Raw genomic sequence first — 21,017 nt, forward strand, 5'->3', positions numbered from 1 at the left:
GAGAGGGAGGCTTGGGTGAGGCCTGCAGGAGGGAAAGGAAAGGGGTGCTTGAAAACAGGAAAAGGCTGGGACTGTCGAAGACCTGTCGCAGGACTGGGTAAAGACCAGGACAGGGAGGCTGGAGCACTGGGGGTGGGAACCCACCTGCCCCCCAGGAAGAGGAAGAGGAAGGGGAAGGGCCGGGCTGGGGCCGTCACAGGGCTGGGAGAAGGAGGGAGAGACGCAGGGAGCAGAGCCCACAGGGCCCGGGAGGGGAAGGGGCAACCCCGGGACAGGAGCCGAGGGAGGGTGCAGCCAGCCCCGGGGAGGAGGCTCCAGGCGCCGCTGCGCCCCCCACACCCACACGGGAGGGGCAGGGCCGGGCCGGGCCCCTGGGACGCGGGGGTCGGGGCGGGCGGGTCCCAGCCGCCATTTTCTCCCTCGCTCCGAGGCTCTTTCTTTGGCCCCCCAACATGGCAGCTCCCCGCGGCCGCGGCTCCTCCTCCCGCTTCCCTCCGGCCCGGCCCGGCCCGACCCGGGCGGCTGCAGCGGCAGCGCGGAGCCGGCCGCCCCCGAGCGCAGCGGGACGCGGGACCCGAGCGCGGAAGCTGCTGCCGCCGCCCCGCGCCCCCAGCCCGCGGCGGGGAGACAAGATGGCGGCGCGCGCCCGCCCCCCCAGGCCGGCGGCGGGCGCAGACCCCCCGGCACTCACGTCTCGTCCCGTCCCGTCCCGCTCCACGCGCAGCTCCGCACCTCACCGCGACACAAGCGGAAATGACGTCTCCGGCTGGGCCCCGCCTGCGCGCCGCCTCGCACCACGTGGGGGGCGGGGCCTAAGGTCGGCCCTCGCGCCTGCGTGGTGAGGTTTGGGGCTCGTGGCACGTGGCCGGGGGGTGGGGGGGAGTGTCGTGGGGCCGGGACGTGCCGCGTCGCGGGCTGAGCGTAGGCCCCGGGGGGCGCTGGCAGCTGAGCGGCACGGGAAGCCTCGGGGCCCAAAGCAGATTGGACAGGGAGCAGAAAGCAGAGCAGCGGATAGGGCAGGAAGCACGGGAGGGAGCAGGCAGCAGAGCAGCAGATCGGGCAAGGAGCAGAAAATAGAGTGGCTGAGTGGGCAGGTAGCAGAATAAGCATTGGGCAGGGAGCACAGGATAGAGCAGAAAGCAGAGCAGCAGCTCGGGCATTCACTGGGCACAAGGCAGAGCAGCAGGCGGGCAGGGAGCACAGGGCAGGGAGTAGGAAGCAAAGCAGGAGGAGAGGAGCGGAGTGGCACTGGGGGGAGGGGTACAGGCATTAGTGTTTTGGCAGGAAGGTTGACCCCCGCTGCTGTAGCTACTGAACAGCCCCCTGGTTAATCTCCTGAGGGTTGGTTCTGAATGATGACACCTCTAGTGTTGGAGAATGGGTAGAGCCTTATGCAGTATTGCTGCCTGCTCTGCAGCCAGAGACCTTCATTTGTCCAGCGGTGTCATTTTGCATAAACACTACACTCACCCTCTGCTCTCTTGCCTGTTTGTGTAGCTCTCCACGTCCAAAACCTGCCCGGGCTGCGCCGGGACGTGTTCCAGCGCTCCCGGCCGCCCTCCAAAGCATTCTTCTGTCTGCGCCCTCCCCCAACCTTCTTTTGATCTGAAAGAATCAGAAGCCTATTATCGCTTGGTGAGTCCCAGTATTATCAGTCCTAAACATTCAAAATATCAACTTAATAATATTAAGAATCTCTTCCTTTGCTTTTTGAGCCTCTAAGTTACGCACACATTTTCAAGCTTTCCTTTACAAGCATGTAGGTTTTTTTAATTTTCTAGAAAAATTGAACTTGAATCACTTGACTTCAGGACCGTGTGCTTTGAGAAGTATATTGGGAGACCTGTGATAAAAATTGCAATAGTTGACATAAGTACATTATCCTTCTGGCACATATTCTTGAGTAAGAAGGTATAATTGGGGAGCTAAGTCAGTCTCTGGGTTAATAATTATTGAGGTTAAACCAAGTCAGTTATTTAGCAGGTTCTACATCCACAGAAAAATTATAGCAGTCTTTATAACTCAGAACTTTGGGAAAAAATTACCAGCCCTACGGTCAAGTCTTGTTTTTTCCCACCAGTCCTTCTGCTTAGGTTGTAAATTCTTTATCAGAAGACCTCTAAATCAGGGGTGGGCAGCCTACAGCACACCTGCCAGATCTGGTCTGCAGAACCTTTGGCTCTGGCCCACAGATGGGGCTTCAGTAGCATCTGGCAATATAGGACACCTCCTGCAGGTGCTCTTTCCATGCCACCATGAGGAGAAGCACTGGCTGGGGACATTTTCCTGGAGCCAGTGGGGGGACAAGCAGCAGTGGTACCAGGATCTTAGCACCCATCCACCGGCTCACCTCCAACCTGTGATGGGTCATTCTGACCCACAGTGAGAAGAGGTTGCCTACCCCTACTCTTTATCATTACATAGTCTAAACATCTCTTTATTACATAAGCTGGTTGTGTCCATCCTGATTAAATGTTAGTGTGGCAGCGATTTTCAGAGAATGCCCAAGATAAATAGGTATTCTGAAGAATCAAGCTGCTCATCCTGTACTGAGTACTTCTCTTGCACTGACATGACTCTTGGGTGCTTAGCAAACTTCGTTTATTAGGGTCCTTCACTGGTTTCAACCACTGACAATACTGGCCTTGTCTACAGCTGCACCTCCAGAAATGTAATATATGTCTCATCCAATGCACCAAATGCCCTGATGGAAAATACATAGGAGAGACCAAACAACAACTGCGCACCAGAATAAATGCACACCAGAAATCTATTAAAGACAAGAATACCCAATTACTGGTGGGGGCACATTTCTTACAAGAAAACCACTCGCTTTCCAATTTCATTCTAATCCTCAAAGGGAATTTACAAAACACCTTTCACAGATGAGCCTATGAACTGCACTTCATCAACCTCCTGTATACAAAAAAATCATAGACTAAATTAAGACATTGGATTTATGACACATTATAATCTTCCTGATATCTGACTCTCCAGGTACCTCTCCACTATTTACCAGCTACATTCATTCCTTGCCTCCCACCCCCCCCCATTCCTCTCATTCACTGACTCCTCAATTTACATCTTCCCTGACTGCCTTTCTTGCATGCAGACCAGCCTCTGGCTTCCTTACTATTCATTCCATCCAGGAACAGCACACACCAACTGCAGATGCTTCCTCAGCCTGATGAAGGGTATTTAAACCCAAAAGCTTGCTAAAAAGAATTTTTCCATCTATTTGAGTTGATCTAATTAAAGATATCAGATTTACCCAAAGAACCTTGTCTGCCTATGTCCAACACGGCTACAACCTACATAGCCTTGTCTACACTGACTCGTAGTAGCAAACAGCAGCTGCACTCAGAGCAGTCCTGCATCCATGCACTTCTGGCAACTATGCAGTACCACTGCAATTATAGCAGAGTACCAAGTACATCCTGGGAAGCAATAGCTGCTGAAGGGACTGTGGTGGCCAGCAGCAGATACAAGAGTGTCTATATGTGCCTTCTGTCAGCTGCTAGTATGTGGCAGAAGCTTTACTTAGCTTGACAGAGATGGTTTCATTTGGCTGACAAAAAAGAAGTTTCTGCCACGACAAAGGAGCATTGAGTATAAATGTATGTGACATTTGTTTGGGTTTTTTGCAAAAAATATATTTATATACTTATACATATATATGTACACAATCACTCCTCTACTTTCACCTCCCTGTCTTGTGAAGAATGGTCCAGTTCACTTGACAGGCCCTCAAACATATACACCATTACAGTATCAAATTCCCATTACAATAATCACACCCACGCACCCATCCATATCGCCAATACAGTCACGCTGGCCTGCCTCTGCTCCTTCTACCTCCTGCTCCCTTTCCATCTCTCCACCTCCCTTACCCTTCTGTTCTCCCTAGTCTTTAGTCTGTGTTGCTCTCTTCATCATCGCTGCTATCATCATTTTCTCTGTTGTCCTCATTGCTCATCCCTTCTTTTTCACTGCCTCCATCTTGTTCCTCATCATCATTGTCATCATTGCTGTCATGTGAAGTCTGCCAGCAGAACTACAGTAGAGTTAAAACCTGGCAAGGTAAACTAGGCCTTAGCCTCCCACCATCACCTAGTTTCCCACCCTTGCTATGGTAAACTTAGTTTACACCTCAGGGCTGCTTGTGCTTTAACTACAGTGACAGAACACCCTGGTGTATACACACTTCTGCTGACAGAAGGAGGTTTTGTGCTACCAGAGTTACACCAGCTCTCCTGAACAGCAAAAACCTTCCTCTGCAGGGTTGTGTACACACCCAGGGTTTTGCTGACACAGCTTTCATCTACACTACAGGATGTGGTCTTTTTACATCCTGTAGTCCAGATAGCTATGCCAGCAAAACCTTGTCATGTAGAGAAGACCCAAGACTCCAAACAGAAAATAAACCAGTTATTTTGCTTAACTTTAATGAGCATGTTTCATTTCCTTGCTGAAAGATTCTGTAGGGCATGTGCATACCTTGTCAACTGCTTGTATGTCATGGTCCATAGATGAGTAGGTGCTTGAGGCCAAATTGATGCATAAGGGTTATAAACCTGTGTCTAGGGCCTTAGCATCTGAGTCATGTGATTAAATGAGAATTCTAGCTTTCATATTAAAAATACACATTTCTAGCAAAACAAACTGTAAAAAAAAGACTGGAAACATGACCTCACTTTGATTTCATAGACTTTCATAGACATTAGGGCTGGAAGGTACCTCGGAAGATCATCGAGTCCAGCCCCCCACCTAAAGGGCAGGAAGTCAGCTGGGGTAATAGGCTCCCAGCAAGATAAGCATCCAATTTACTCCTGAAGGTGTTCAATGTAGGTGCTTGAACCACCTCCGATGGCAGGCTATTCCAGACCTTGAGGGCTCGGACATTAAAGAAATTCTTCCTTGTGCCCAGCCTGAAACGGTCTTGCAGTAGCTTATAACCATTCGACCTCATCATCCCTTGGGGCGCTCTGGTGAACAAACGTTCTCAGATACTGGTGGTCACCCGTGATGAACTTATAGGTGGCCATCAGACCACCCCTGAGCCTGCGCTTTTCCAGGCTAAAGAACCTCATAGATCTCAGCCTGTCGCCGTAAGGTCTGTTTTCCTGACCTCAGATCATGCGCGTGGCTCTACTCTGGACTCTCTCAAGCTTCTCCACATCCTTTTTGAATTGTGGGGCCCAAAACTGGATGCAGTACTCCAGCTGTGGCCTCACCAAGGCTGAGTACAACAGGAGAATGACGTCCCGGGATTTGCTTGAGAAGCATCTATGGATGCAAGCCAGCGTTTTGGTCGCTTTACTAGCCGCAGCATCGCACTGCAGGCTCATGTTCATCTTGTGGTCAATCATGACCCCCAAGTCTCTTTCTTCTTAGTGCTAGCCAGTGTAGCACTGCCGAGCCTATAAGGATGCTGCAGGTTTTTCCTCCCAAGGTGGAGAATCTTGCATTTTTCAGTGTTAAACACCATCAGGTTCTCATCCACCCATTTGCTGAGCCTGTCCAGGTCAGCTGGGATCGCCCTCCTGTCTTCAGGTGTGGATGTTTTGCCCCAAAGTTTGGTGTCATCGGCAAACTTGGCCAGTCCGCTTCTGACTCCAATGTCCACATCATTAATGAAGATGTTGAAAAATATGGGTCCAAGGACAGAGCTTTGGGGGACCCCACTGGTCACAGGGCACCATGACGATTGACTTCCATCAGTTACCACCCTCTGGGTCCAACCACGGAGCTAATTTCCCAGCCAGCAGATCGTGGTGGACCAAAGGCCACAATTGGCCAGTTTCACCAAGAAGTGATCATGGGATACCAGATCAAAGGCTTTTTTGAAGTCAAAATATATGACATCAATCTCTTCTCCCTTGTCCAGGTGATAGGTCACCTGGTCGTAGAAGGAAATGAGATTGGTCAAGCAAGACCTACCCGCTACAAACCCGTGCTGACTATCCCTCAGGATGTTGGCGTCAGCCAGTCCATTCAGGATGGCCTCTTTAATAAACTTTTCTAAGACCTTCCCCAGGATAGAAGTCAGGCTTATGGGCCTATAGTTTGCCAGATCCACTTTCCTCCCTTTCTTGAAGATAGGCACTGCATTGGCCTTCTTCCAGTCTTCGCACACTACACCAGAGCGCCAGGAATTCTCAAAGATCTCTGCTAGAGGCTGGGCTATGATGCTCGCCAGCTCCTTGAGTACCCCGGGTTGTAAATTGACAGGGCCAGCTGACTTGAAGGTATCCAGCCTCTCAAGGTGTTCCTTTATGAGGTCCGCATTGATGGAGGGCAAGGGATCTCCCTCACCCAAACCTCCCTGTCCCGTAGTGGGCATGGGCATCCCATAGGACTGATGAAAGACAGACGCAAAGTACCCATTTAATAGGTTGGCTTTTTCCTAGGCGTCAGTTGTCCCATCTGGTTCAGCAGGGGTCCAATGTTGCCCTTGCTTTTCCTCTGGCTCCCCACATATCTGAAAAAGGACTTTTTATTATCCTTGATGCTCAAAGCTAGTTGGAGTTCAGTTGCAGCCTTGGCTTTCCTGGTCTGCTCCCTACAGGACCGGACCAGTGCAGAATATTCCTCCTTGGAGGTGAATCCCATCCTCCATCCTTTGTAGGCCTTTCTTTTTAGCCTCAGGAGCTCTGCTAGATCCCTGGAGAGCCAGTGGGGCTGCTGTGCCCTCTTGCTGCCTTTCCTCTGAGATGGAATAGAATTAGCTTGTGCATCGAGGATCACTCCCTTGAGGAGCAACCACTCTTCCTGGACTCCCCTCCCCCTGAGGTCATGGCCCCTTAGGGCCTCACTGACAAGCCTCCTGAGCTTGTCTAAAGTCAGCTTTCCTGAAGTCAAGGACTTCAGTGTTGCTGACAGACTTGCCAGCTTTATGGCAGATAGTGAAGGTGATCAGTTCGTGGTTGCTGTCACCCAGCTTCCCATTGATCACTAGGTCACCATTTAGGTCATGCCCAGTAGCCAGTACCAGGTCGAGCAGCGCTTTACCTCTCATTGGCTGGTAGACTTCTTGAGTCTGGTAGAGGTCATCCATGCATGATAGGAAGCTTTGCAACCACTTGGATTTTGCTGAGTGAACCTCCCATGAGATGTATGGGTAATTGAAGTCACCCATGACAACCATGGTCCTGGAGCATACGGCCTCAGCCAGTTCCCAGGTGAACTTCTGGTCAAGCTCTTGACTTTGGGTGGGAGGTCTGTAGTAGACTCCCACCATTGTGTCCCCTGTGCCATGTTCCCCATGGATTTTAACCCAGAGGGTCTCCAATTGTCCACCTTGGTCGCCAACATCAGCCTGCGGGGACACGTAGCTTTCCTTAACATAGAGAGCTACACCTCCACCCCTTTTATCTATTCAATCTCTCCTATACAAGGTGATGAGTGCATTGATGCCTGAAGTTATCGATAGTGAGCTTACAACAACAGCTCAGGAGGAATAGACTGCTTCATTCATCTTATTAGAATTACTCCAGGAACCACTGCTCAAAGGGACCCTACCAACACACCTCCACAAAGTACTCTGCATAATATATCAGGAAGAGAAAAGTACAGTCACCTCAGCCATCAAATAAGGTACAACCTAGATGCTGAAATAAGCCAAACCCCTTCCTTTCTGTTCGTAGAGAAAGAAAAGATCCTATGTTGCACATACTCAATGAGGGAAGACAGGGTCTCTTAACATTACCACTTCAAATGTGAACCCAGGCTATGGTAATATTCTGGACCAAGATTAGCTTCATGCTGTGGTATGCCCATTGCTCCAAGCTGTCTTAAACAGAGTATGCTAAGGGCCTGGTTTCAACCTACAACAAACTTTTCTTTAAAAATGCTCACTATCATTGCATCATAGAATCAGAAAATTAGGGTTGGATAACTTAATGACCATCTAGTCCAAACCCCCGCATCATCAATACAGAGTTAAACTGACTACCACTGTTCTCACCATGAATGCCACTTGCCCTCAGAGGCAGGCAGTGGTGTTGGTGACCACCCACAGACACCATCAGCAGCAGCGGCAGCAGCCCGTGGTGATTGGGGACCACCCAAAGATGCCACTGGCAGTGGCAGTCGTGTGGCAAACAGCAACTGCCCACAGGCACCACCAGCAGCATCAGCAGCGCTTTTTGCAGGGGGTGCACTGCCAAACTCAGGGGGTGCATGTGCACCCGCATGCACCCCCACACATCGCCCATGGTTCTCACCAAAATCAGTGCAAGCTAAGAGCTCCAATACACAAGCAGCGAGGCTGCTCTGACATGCTATGATTACAGTGTGTCGGAGCAGACTCCATTAATCGAGTTTGTTGGAGCATGATAATTACCACACTCCAGCAGCCTCCAGCAACTCATGTATCAGCATCCCTGCGCTTCAAAATGGCAGAAGGGGCAATTTATCTAAAGCTCATTTGATGAGCTTTAGATAAAGCACCCCCAACACCATTTTAAAGTGTGGGGATGCTGATACACGAGATGCTCTCAGCACTTTAATTAGAGGGGCTCTTGGAACTGCTCTTAAAACATACCCCCCTACACACACACACTCAGGGCACTTGTATAAACACCCTGATTGATTATGGTTAAGACACCCATGTTGTTAAGGCTACCCTGACCATGTGCTTCCACCATTATTACTAATGGAGTTGCACCAGGTTACTATTGCAACAATAGTATATTTTTATAAAGAGTTCAGCAGGAGGTGATCGGAAAGAGGAACAAAAGCAGCCTCAAGTTCACTTCCCGATACATTGTTTATTGAAGTAGCTATTTATGAGATGCTGGGTCATGGGCAAACTATTGAAGCTCTAACTGACAAAAACATGGACTAAAGCACCAAAAAGCAATGTCACATCAATTACTTCACCTCCCCATTTTCAAGAAGATTTAGTATTAAGCTAGACCAGGAGAATATTTGTTTCATCACCCTCACAGCAAAGTGAGGATAACTTCAGAAAGGATAGAGTGAAAGACAAGTTTCCAACAGAATTCTTGGGAAGGACACTATTTAAAAAAATGTAGAGAAATCTTTTTTTATCTAAAGGAGACAAGCATTTTCTTAACATGAATAGATTCTATATTAGAAAGCAGTAGCATATACAAGAGGCAAGGATTTTTGTGGATGATATATTTTATTGGACCAACTGTATGGCTGGGATGAAGTTAGAAAAGCTTTTAAATGCAAGGCATTCTCTATCAGGTCAGAGGAAAGAAGCAGGCACAGCAGGCGCAGCAATGATGAAAAACAGTAGAAAGGGCTGTGAAATTGGAGAAGGAAGAAATTCCCAAGGGTAGGGGAAAAATAATTACCAGAAGCATTGAAGCTTGACTAATCAAGACCAATCAAAAGGGAGGTATTAGCTGTGAAGGAAGAATGTCAGGAATCAAGTAGATTTAGTATGCCATAGAGCAGGGGTGGGCAATTATTTTGGGCAGAGGGCCGCTTACTGAGTTTTGGCAAGCCATTCAGGGCCGCATGACAGGCAGCCAGGGGCAGATAAACATTAATTTTCTAAAATTTTTAGGGGCCCCGTGGGCCAGATAGAATGGCCTGGTGGGCCACATTTTGCCCACCCCTGCCATAGATTCAACATTAGTGTTCAGTCCTTTGTTCTTAATGTCCAGGCATTTATCCATTTTTGTTCTGTGACTCACCTTTACAGGTATTTGGTAGATTTCCCTTAAACATAGGGATAGTAAGGTCAGAGAGGGAGCAGCTGTTCTGTGACAAATGGGCTCCTGCTGGCATATGTGTGTTCCTGTCTTCTCCTTCCTGTGAGAGTTCATTCTCGTTCATAGTTGCTGTTTAGCTTCACCCACATAGTTGCCATAAGGGCATTTGGTGCATTGGATCAGCTATATCATGTTTTGGGAAAGGCCTGTGTAGGATCCATGCATTCTGATGGGTTCACTGAAGAGGCTGTTGATTGCTGTAGTCATGAAGATGTGTTGACAGATTTTGCATCTATTGTTAAGGCAAAGATGCATCCCATTTGATGTCTGTTGACATCAAATGTTTTTGGTGTGTTTGGGATGATTGCTGGTTTTGTGGACATAGGTATGTATGACGGTGTAGCAGGGGCCCCTGCTACTTGAGAGACAATAAGCCAGCATCAAAAGACTGCAGTTAGGTAGACAGCCTGGCAAAGGCCAGGGGAAGAGCAGGTAGATTTAGTATGCCATACTAAACTGCAGCCAGGGAAATGCACAGGGAGTTAAGGAGCAGCAAGTGACAGGGCAGAGGCTGAGCTGAAACTACAACAACTCAGGGCAGGCTGAGTAGTGGGCTAGTTGGAAACCCCTAGCCGAGGAAGAGGCCATGTGATCAAAAGGGGTGCAGCATACTAAAAGCCTGGACCCTCAACCAGAAAGGGCAGTCTGGTCCTTACTCTAAGTGAGGATCAAATTCCTGCTGGCCTGGGCTGCAATAGGGGAACTTAGGCAATGTGCTGCATTTACTCAATTGGAAGATGAGGGGTTTTTTCCCCCAATTTAACATGGGGAAAAAAAGCCCCTAGCCTTACACAGGGCAGCTGCTGTGACTCTAGCGCCAACCTGGGATTGGAGCCAGAGCCAGAGCCACTGCCTGTGCCCCTAATGCCTTTGCATGCCCTGCCACTCCTCCCCAGCAGCTTCTCCCTCTCTCTTCCCCTCTGCTATATTCCTCCTTACTTTTGCTCCCTGCCAGCAGGGTCTGTCCCTGCTGCAGCACAAAGCATGGCTCTAGCCTGGCCCTGTAGCAATACTGCAGAGCCGGCACTGCTGTTCCAGCCCAGCCCCATAGCAACAGTGGCCTCAGGCTGAAGCAAAGATAAAGCCTGTCAGCATAGAAGAGGCTTGTATGGGGATGGGAGGAAGGGGGCTGGGGACCCGAGGCTGCAGGTGGCAAAAGTGTGGTGGAGGGGGGACCAGAGGGCAAGAGAATTGAGGCAACCTGAGGCTACGGGGGGGTCAGGGGACAGGCAAGATAGAGGGTAAGTGCGGGAGGGGGTGGAAGTAGGGGCCAATTTGTCTCCCCACCACTACCTGGCCCATTACTGCCTCCAATTTGCCCTACCATACTTCTCTTCCTACTGCCTTCCCCACTGTCTATCCCCTACCACCTGCCCCATTACTGTCCCCCTCACCACCCCTCCCCGCTCCACTTGCCGTTGTGGAAGAGGATGAATTGAAGATGACCCTCCAGTAATTAGATTCTATATGTGGAAAATTATAATGAATTTACAAATTTTCCATGTATAGAATCTAATTATTGGAGGATCTTGCATTCAGGGTCATCTTGCATTCAGGTAAATATGGTAGGTACCCACAGAAGCTGGAAGAGCCAGCAGCAACTGGGCGGAGACTTGCTGGGACCCCAGCGAGACCCAGAAACGGTTCTGAGTGATCTGCACCTGGTAGAGAACTGGAGGACTAGCTATGGCCAGAAGGGATGGACCACAAGGGTACCTGAGAGGCACCATTTAGAGCAGGGGCAAGCAATGTTCTCAGCTGGAGGGCCGCTTAACAAGTTTTGGCGAGCTGTCGAGAGCCACATGAGTGGCCCGCCCCTTGACCATTGTCCTGCCCCCTTGTAACCATTTTGGGACCAGAAGTCCCACCCCCTAACCCCTGACCTCTGCTATGGGAAGTCTCCCGTCCCCTTGGCCCCAGGAAAAAACTCCTTCTGGGAGAGGCGGGTTGCCATCTTAGAACCAGAAAAAAACCAAAGCATACAATATTTTTGTCATGATTTGTGTTTGTGTTGTGTATGTAGAGGTGACTGCATAATAATTCCAAAATAAATTCTTCGTTTTGTATATTGTGGGGGGGAGGGTATGGTGGGGTGTGGGAGGTGTAGGTGTGTGGTAGGATGTGGGGGAGCGTAGCTGTGTGTGGGGTGGGCATATGGTAGGTTGGGGGTTTGTTCATATGTGGGCGGTTGTGGAGGTAGGGTGTGGGTGTGAGGGAGGTTGGAGGAGTGTGGGGACCCCCCACACTCCCCCCATGGTGCAGCAGCAGGCATGGCACTCAGGGCAGAGGTGCCCAGCAGGGCGCAGCTCTGGCCAGTGCTGCACATCGCAGAGAGGGACACAGCCTCTGCCAGACTGCCTGTACTGCCAGTGTTCCCTGCCGCTTGCATAGCCCCTGACTCGCACAGCAGGGAGGGAAGCCCACATGCTGAAGTCGGCTGCTTTCCCTGCCTGGGCTGCGCTGCAAGGGAGGGAAGCCCCAGGCGCCCTCCACTGTGAGGCAGGGAAGACAGCCAGCTCCAGCGCTTGAGGCTTCTCTATCTTATTGTTTGATCTTGGGGATTGAATATCTGTCCTCTCTGATGAATAGAGGTTGTCATGGTCCTGGCTTTTGTTGAGAATTTTGCTGTTAGCTTTCTTCCTGAAACAGTTGGTATAATAGTCCAATGTGTAGTTATGTCCTGTGGAAGGTGTCCAGCCAAATATTTTGTTGCTGTTTGTTTTATGTGTTGTGGCAGGAGGGTTGTTAGAGGTGGTCCTGTCTTGGTTGTAGACACATACTTCCAGGCAAAGACTGTCAAATTCTTCTAATTCTTTGTCAATCTGTTTCTCTGGGCAGATGTTCAGCTTTTAGGAAACTACAGATATTTCAGGGCAGGATAGAGTGTGTTGTGTTAAGTAAATGATGGTGATGTTCTGGGTACTACTGTCTTGACTCTCTCCTGTGTTGCTGATGGCCTGTAAGGTGGCTCTTGTTGTGATAACTGATTCCACGTTTTTGTCTTGTGTTGGATAGTAGAATGCTTGGATCTACAGCATAATAGCCAGGTATATCTCCAGCCAGATATATCTCTTAGTTTAGTAGCGTAAGTAAGTATGTCCTATGTTAAGTTGCTCTCTTTTGCAGCTATTAATTATCATCCTTTGTTCAGACAGATTCTGGCAATAAGGTTCATGTTGGTAGAAACCTTGGACGTCCAGATCACAGGACAGGATAAGGACTTCAGTTTACTATGACCTGGAAATGAAATGAGATCCTTATCTTTCTCTTCTGCCACTCCTTAAAAAAATAAATCAAGACGCTTAACCGATACTAGTAATAAAAACTGCAGTAGAAGGAGCAGCAAATAAATGCAATTGTTTTACCTCATATTTTGGTTAAACTGCATCCACTCCATTCCAAGATACGAGGAAAGGCATTTTAAGCCTAGAAGCTTGTCTAACATCTCTCCCAAATATTTAGGTGATCCAATAAAAGTTATTAACAAACAAGTCTTGTTTCCTGCAGATTCCCTGAACCACTTCTCCCACAATGCCATTACAAAACTACTACCTGCAACCAAGGTACTTCAGTCTTCCAGATAAACCATTCCATAGTTCCTCAGTCATTTTTGTACTCTAGTGTAGCTTGCAGGGAAAAAATGGAGGAGGAAAAGTTTAATTTAGTTGTCGTTAGAAATATGTAAAACATCTACAATTACATATGAGAAACAGAGATTTTTTTCAGGTGATATCTTTTACGGGACTGTAACAGAGAACCCTAGCCCTGTTTCTAAGAGACAGGGTGGTACCTTTAAATCCAGAACCTTCCAGTCACGGCCAGCCAGTCAAGTAGGGGTTAAGGCTCAAGCCCTGCCAGCCGGTCAAGTGACAGGAACAGGAAGGCCAGGATCCTACAAATGGCAAGTGGAGAAGGTCAGAGGGGCAGGAGAGAGGGGACTCCCAATGATCGTGGGGCCGCGGCCGCAGTCTCTTTCAGAAGAATATGCCACGCTGTAAGCCAGAAGCATGATCATCTAAAGTAAGCAGGCATGTTGCCTCTCTTATTTCTTTATTATCATTTTTTCCATTATATGGCCATAGAAGCCTATGTTTTGCATTGGATGTTAATACCTGAAGGATCGGGATGAGGCTATTTGGGGAAGGAGGAGTCCTCACTGGGGGGCCCACTGCAGTGTGGGGGCCCCGGTGCCAGTATTCAGGCATGAGCAGACCTCAGCGCCAGAGAGAGCGCAGGAGCCCAAGTGAGTTTTTAAGAAGTAGAGCCTTGGAGTCAAGCCCTGATTAGCAGGTTTTTTACTGACAGGCCTAGCTAGAGAGAGAAGGGGTAAGCCCACAGTGGCCGAGACCCCAACATAAAGAGGAATTTATAAATACCACCTGCGAGGCTTAGGCTGTGGTGTAGGGGAGGAACAGAGCCACAGATAGCTGAGCATCAGGGCAAGAAAATGGGCAGCCTCCCGCCTAATTAAGATCATTAATTAATTAATTAATTAACAATAAGGAGTGGCAAGCGACAAGGCAAATGGCTGGCCCAGAACAGGTGGACAGGGCCGTCAGTAGACGGACCCCAAGCAGGCCCCCTGTTATAAGGACAAATTGTATAGTTGGGAAAAGTTAGACAAGTTTTCAAATACAAAGCATTCTTCATTTTAATTCCTCAAAAGCTTATCTAACTTTTCCCAGCTATATAGTGGGTCCAAAAAAGGATATCACCTGAAAAAATCTTTTGCTTCTCGCATAATTCCTGGATTAACACAGCTGCAACATCACTCTAACACTACCATACACTTGCATATGGTTCTTCACCCACTGAAATACATATAAGGTGATAAATGTCCAGAATTGTCAGCCTATCTAATTATTGATCGCACCTGGGTGAGAATGCTTTTAAAAAGCTATGCACTTGAAATTATAGTCCCACAAAAGCAGTAACATTCGAGTAAGCAAAGGCAGGGAGTAAAAGTCCTAAATTTGGGAAAGAAAGAGGAAAGAAAATGGAAGCAGCATTAAGTGGGGCTACACAGATGCATAATTATCTTTCCTGGATATGTTTTAACTTTTTATATGCTATTAGCTATAACTGGAAAAATTCCAACATTGTAGAGCAGACATCTTATTAAAAAGTTGTCTGCCTTTCTAGGTGATACTTTTTTTTTTAGGACTATACAAAAATTTCCAGATGTTTAAATATAGAAACTATTCCCTTCAGACTGTTTACCTGATGAACCAAATGTTGTACTAGATAAAAACAATGGTTCAGGCCTTTGTAACTTGCAGGCTACTCTGCTCTCTTTAAATCAACATTTTTCTCTTAGTCTTGTAAACCCAGTACTGTAAACTTTTGTAGTCATTAAACAGAAACCAAAATAGAGAATGATAAATATCTTTCAAGTCTTTAAATATATATAAAAACAAGCACATCATCAAGGAAAAACCTACTTCTGCTTAATGAGTTAACGCTTCACATCTGTGCCATTTCTTGATCCAAGCAAAGCCAGGAAAGCCAAGGCTGCAACCAAACTCCAACTGGCTACACTTATCAAGGACAGTAAAAAGTCCTTTCTCAGATATGTGGGGAGTTGGAAGAAAAGCAAGGGCACCATTGGACCCCTGCTAAACCAAATGGAACAATTGACAACCAACACCCAGGGAAAAGCCAACCTGCTTAATGGGTACTTTGCATCAATTTCTCACCAGCCAAAAGGAACCGTGTGACAAAGTGGGGCTCCCCGTCTAGCCACAGTGCTAGGTTCCCCACTTGCCTTTGGGCACGCCACCCACCTGACTCGCCTGCCACACCTTGTTGGTAATTAATATGATGATAATTAAGGCAGGAGGCTGCCCATTTTATGCCCCAATGCCAGGGGGTGCTATCTGCAGCTCTGTACCTCCCCTACACCACAGCCCATGCCTCACAGATGGCATCCAGATGTTACCATGGTCCCAGCCTACCACCGGAGCAAGCTTAGGCTGTGCCGTCAGGCCTCAGTCACACGCACATTCATACTGCCCACCTCTCACTTGGGCCTCGCACACTCCACCCTCTCTCACAGGGTCTCTTTCATCCATCGACAACTTATTCTGCCTTGCTCCCTCTTGGGCCCTTAGGCCATAGGCTTAGCTAGTCCATCCCTTGGGTGGCAGACATACCATCTTTTGGGCCTCTCCCGCGACCCTCACCGGGGTAGTGGCCAGCTAATTACCCAACCAGGTCTAAGCTTACTCTGGGCCCTTCCAGGGGCAACACTATGTGTATAAAAACGTACTGGGCCCTCTGGTTCTTCTCCCCCTTCACTGGGGCTCCCCATCTCCGCCCCCTCTCTAGGATTCCACACCGCCCCCTTCACTCAGGGCCATGGGGCTTCCCTCTCTCATGGGCTCAGGTGGCCGTAGCCGTGCCTGGCCTCCACTACCTTTCCTCGGGGTCTTGCACCCTGCAGGGCTCAGGTGGCTGCAGCCATGCCTGGCCCCAAGTCTTCCTCCTTGGGGTATTGCATCCCACAGGGCTCAGGCAGCCTCAACCGTGCCTGGCCCCCACTCACTCTGATGTTATATAAACCCACCCGAAAGTGAGGGCTAGGGTTAAGGTGCCCCTATCCGCCTTTCACCAGGGTGGTAACTGGCCTGGCATTTCCTGGGGGCTCCCGCACCACTGAGAGCCCTACCAGGCCACCCACTCCTGGCAGGGTGCAGCTTTAGGTCATGCCCAGGACCAGGAGCCTCCAATCCAATCCCTATAGCTCCTCCCTTACCTCCAGGATGTTATGGAGCCTTGCAGCCAGATGTTACTGCCTCCCCAGCCAGCAGGGAACTGAGCTGTCTATATAGGCAGCCAGGGATCTAAAATAGTTGCCTCTGTCAAGCACCTGCTGGCTGCTTGGCTCTGATCTTAAAGTGGCAGGCACCCACAGTGCTCTGCCACACATCTTCCCCCTTTAAATGGTACCAGGGGAAGGTTTCTCCTGCTGCTTCTCAAAAACAGGCTCCCCATGGAGCCTGTGAGAGCCCTCAAGTGATGAGTACCTGCAAAGGTGCTCTGCCACACACCTGTCCCCTTAAAATGAGATCTGGGGGGCTCCACTTGGCTGCCTTCCCTGCTCTGCCCCAGCCTACTGCAGCCCCTGCAACATGGCGAGCACCCCAAAGGTGCTCCGCCACAGATCACCCTGCCTAACATGATGCGGACGGCCAGGGTGAGGGTGAATTTATACGCAACATTGGTGCAGACCTTGTAAAGGAACACCTTGAGAGGCTGGACACCTTCAAGTCAGCTGGTCCTGACGGATTCCATCCAAGTACTCAAGGAGCTGTCAGGCATCATAGCCCAAACGTTGGCAAGGATATTCAAGAACTCGTGGTGCTCAGGTGAAGTACCCAAAGATTGGAAGAAGTCCAATGTGGTGCCTATCTTCTAAAAAGGGAGGAAAATAGATCTCAGGACCTACAATCCAATCAGCTTGACCTCAATCCCTGGGAAGATGTTTTGAAAAAATTATCAGAGACCATTCTTGACAAGCTGGCTGATGACAACATCCTGACAGATAGCCAGCATGAGTTTGTTGTGGCTAGGTCTTGCCTGACCAATCTCATTTCCTTCTATGACCAGGGGACATATCTCCTGAACAAGGGAGAAGAGATTGACATCATCTGGACTTTAAAAAAGCTTTTGATCTGTTGTCCCATGATCTACTCATGGAAAAATTGGCCAATTGCGGCCTTCACTACATCACAGTCTGATGACTGGGGAATTGGCTCCGATGTTGGACCCAGAGAGTAGCAGTCAACGGAAGTGAATCATCATGGCGCTCTGTGACCAGTCGTGTCCCCCAAGGCTCCGTCCTTCGATCTGTTCTCTTTAACGTGTTTATTAACGACGTGGACAGTGGTCTCAGAAGCAGACTGGCCAAGTTTGCTAATGACACCAAACTTTGGGGTAGAGCGTCCGCACCCAAGGATAGGCTGGTGATCCAGGCTGACCTTGATAGGCTTAGAAAGTTGGCAGATAAAAACCTGATGACATTCAATATGGATAAATGCAAGGCACTCCACCTCAGCGGGGAGGGGTAGAACCCCACATCATGCTTATAGGCTCCTTGGGGGTCATGATTGACCACATGAACATGAGTCATCAATGCAATGTTGCAGCTGGCAAAGCAAACAAAACTCTGGCTTGCATTCATAGATGCTTCTCAAGCAAATCTCAGGATGTCATCCTTCCGCTGTACTCGGTCTTGGTGAGGCCACAGCTGGAGTATTACATCCAATTCTGGGCTCCGCAATTCAAGAAGGATGTGGAGAAGCTTGAGAGAGTCTAGAGGAGAGCCACGCACATGATCAGAGAGCAAGTGAACAGGCCTTATGATGAGATGCTGAGAGCCATAGGACTGTTCAGCCTGGAAAAGCGCAGGCTCAGGGGGGATCTGGTGGAAGCCTGTAAATACATAAGGGGTGCTCCCCATGATCTGGGAGAACGTCTGTTCACCAGAGCACCCCAAGGGATGACAAGGTCCAATGGTCACAAACTTCCAAAACCGTTTTAGGCTGGACATATGGAAAAACTTCTTTACTGTCCGAGCCCCCAGCATAGACTCCCTCCAGAAGTGGTGCAGGCACCTTCTCTGGACTTTTTAAAGAAACGTTTGGATGCCTATCTTACTGATGTTTGGATGCCTTTGACCCTAGCTGACTTCCTGCCCCTGGGGCAGGGGACTGGACTCAATGATCTTCCGAGATCCCTTCCAGACCTAATACCTATGAAGCACTAAATCTGTTTTTGTACCCAACTAACAGGTCAGCTTGAGAAAAAGAGTATTAGGAGAAAGTTGGGGAAAAAATATGCAACTTCTCTGTAATGAAGGGTTTTTCTGAGTAGCGTATTGCTACTTATGCTTATTCCCTTTGTGGAGGCCTTTTTATAGTTGGCTTTTGGGCTTGTCATTCCATTTTAAAGAACGAAAGAAAGAAAAAACTAAAAAAAAAAATGTGTCCAATTTTGAGAAAGTAGAAACTTATTCTACCAAAGTACATACTTTTTCAACTTCTCTTTTCAGAGCTCTTAAAATAGTTTTTGTATTGGTGTTTTCACTCAGGCTTCTTCTCCTTCATGGGTTTCCTTAAAAGGACTTAAATCCTTCTTCCAGTTACTTCATGATTATTACCTCATTTCATGTCACACACAACCTTGGCTGGGAGTAATGTTGCAGCACTGGCTCTTTATTCAGAGAGAAATTCTAGCCACTCAGTTTAACATTTGGATGGTTGGATGAACACAAGGAGAAATATGAACCTGCAGGTCCTCAATAAAATGGACTCTAGGCATATAGCAGTAATTGACTGTATAATTCTTGATGCTTGTTGTTATAAATGGCACAGTTAATATCTGGTTTGGTATGTTTTATTCTTCTATAGCACTACCCATTTTCAGTAATTATCAGTACCAATGCTTTCTAATGGTAAATGGAAAATAAACTGCCAATTTATAATGAAGGCTCTTGTTCCACTCGTCATGCCACCCTAAAAATAAATTCTAAACATATACAACCTGTGATCGCAACACCTTATAGGCTGGGGAACAAAAAGGTAAAGGATCAGATTAGATTATTCACTTATGTTTTGTTATTACAGGATCACTTTTAGCTGCATATGAATTGTATATAATGTACATGCATTACAAAATGTTATTAAGTAACTTTGGTATAATTTTTAATTTTATAAAGTTCCGAGATGCTTGCCTTCTTGCCTCCTGCGACTCATTGAATTAAGACATTTTATAAATACTCCAATTTACTTCTGGTATAATAGATGGCTTTATTCATTTTGCTTACTTGCAGGTCAGTGAGGTTCTTCCTTCATCACCAGCTTTGTCACCAAGAGGTAACACTTTTTTTAAAAAATAAGAGTCCCTGCAGTCTGAACTTTAGTACAGTTCATTTTAGGCTTTGCTTCAATGCTTAAAAAGGCAATGTGTGGGTTTGTTTTGGTTTTTACAGCCGTCTGATTATTTCCCTGTGACAACTGTGGAGACAAGACACTGTAGCTAAGCCAGATAAAGCTTTGGATGAGTAGTGTAGCATCTTGTGACTTGATACGCAGAAGTGAAAACTATCTGTTCTAAGTCTTTGTTTCAATTTTACTGAAGGATGGTTACAAAAACTTCAGCTTTTTGAGACATGAGGACAAAGGTCAGGATATCATGACTCTTGATTTGAAAAGCTTTACTTCACCTTCTTTTGTTTCTGCCCTGCCCTCTAGTGGTCAAACAAAGACATTTGAAATTCTAGGTTTTTAATACCTGGCAGGAATGTCTTTTAAAAAAACCCAAAAACAAATAAATACATACGAGATATAAACATTTCCAGGCCCACTCAAGGCTGACTGGCTCCCCGATGTGGAGGCATTCAAAAGAGATAAGTTTGGTGTAAGGGGGATAGAAGGGAAAACTGTGTAATTCTTGAATGCAAAGGCAGAGTTTTGCATCCATCTTGGCATCAGAATGGATGGCAGAACATATTAACTGCTGCTTTCTGTCTCCTGCCATGAAATGCAGATCTCCTTTTCCTCCCACTTCAAAGATCAAAGATTCACTTTCATTTTGAGGTACTGATTTGTCTCAAGTGCACCTAATTTGTGTGAAGAAGGAAGCTACTTTTTGAGAGAGAAAATATCACCGGCTTTATTTATCATTGGGTTCATAGTACGCCAGAGGCCCTATGGAAGATCCTAATAAGATCCACCAAAACTTGTTACCGTTATCAGACTCCTTCATGATCGCATGACAGTGGTCATTCTAAGTAATGGCTTTGAAACATACCCCTTCACTATTAGAACTGGAGTCGAGCGAGGATGCATGATTGCACCAACGCTCTTTTCAATCTATCTGGCTACTATTCCACATCCCATTGCTGACAGATTTCTATCTGGAGTCAGCATCCAGTAGCTCATGGATGGGAATCTTTTAAACATCAACTGGTTAAGTTCCAAGTCCAAGATACCCAGCACCTCCATTACTAATCTTCAATATGCTGATGATTGTGCTGTGTGTGCCCACTCAGTTGAGCTCCAGGTCATTCTTGATTGCTCCCATAAAGTGTATGAAATGCTTGGCCTCTGGCTCAAGCCAGCATTGAAGCCATGTTTATATGGCCACAGATCTGGTGAATGGAGCATGTCATCAGGAAGGCTCCCAAACAGGTCCTAGTCATCGATGGTCACTGCTTTAGAGGTGGACAAAAGAAGAGATTCAAGGAAACCTTGAAGGCCATTTTGA

The 21,017-nt window shown here is 47.7% G+C and overlaps 1 protein-coding gene and 1 long non-coding RNA gene across 3 annotated transcripts in view; one reads left to right on the top strand and one right to left on the bottom strand.

Moving 5' to 3' along the window:
• The window catches only part of SUB1 (SUB1 regulator of transcription), a 180,141-nt gene that overhangs the window by 18,382 nt on the left and 140,742 nt on the right, over positions 1–21,017 (bottom strand). Inside the window, exon 1 of one of the 2 annotated variants that reach the window (XM_014593982.3) lies at positions 692–776. The exons of the other annotated variant lie outside the window; for it this stretch is intronic. The gene's annotated coding sequence lies outside the window, so the exon portion shown is untranslated. Of the gene's footprint in view, positions 1–691; positions 777–21,017 lie in introns of those variants that run through there. 2 annotated transcript variants of the gene reach the window in all.
• LOC109285307 (uncharacterized) lies at positions 753–13,769 on the top strand. The gene is made up of 3 exons (XR_009461164.1): positions 753–838; positions 1,498–1,635; positions 12,901–13,769. It is a non-coding gene; the product is annotated as an uncharacterized LOC109285307 (long non-coding RNA).

The sequence above is a fragment of the Alligator mississippiensis genome, chromosome 3, assembly GCF_030867095.1.
Source record: "Alligator mississippiensis isolate rAllMis1 chromosome 3, rAllMis1, whole genome shotgun sequence".
In the NCBI taxonomy this organism is placed as follows: domain Eukaryota; kingdom Metazoa; phylum Chordata; order Crocodylia; family Alligatoridae; genus Alligator; species Alligator mississippiensis.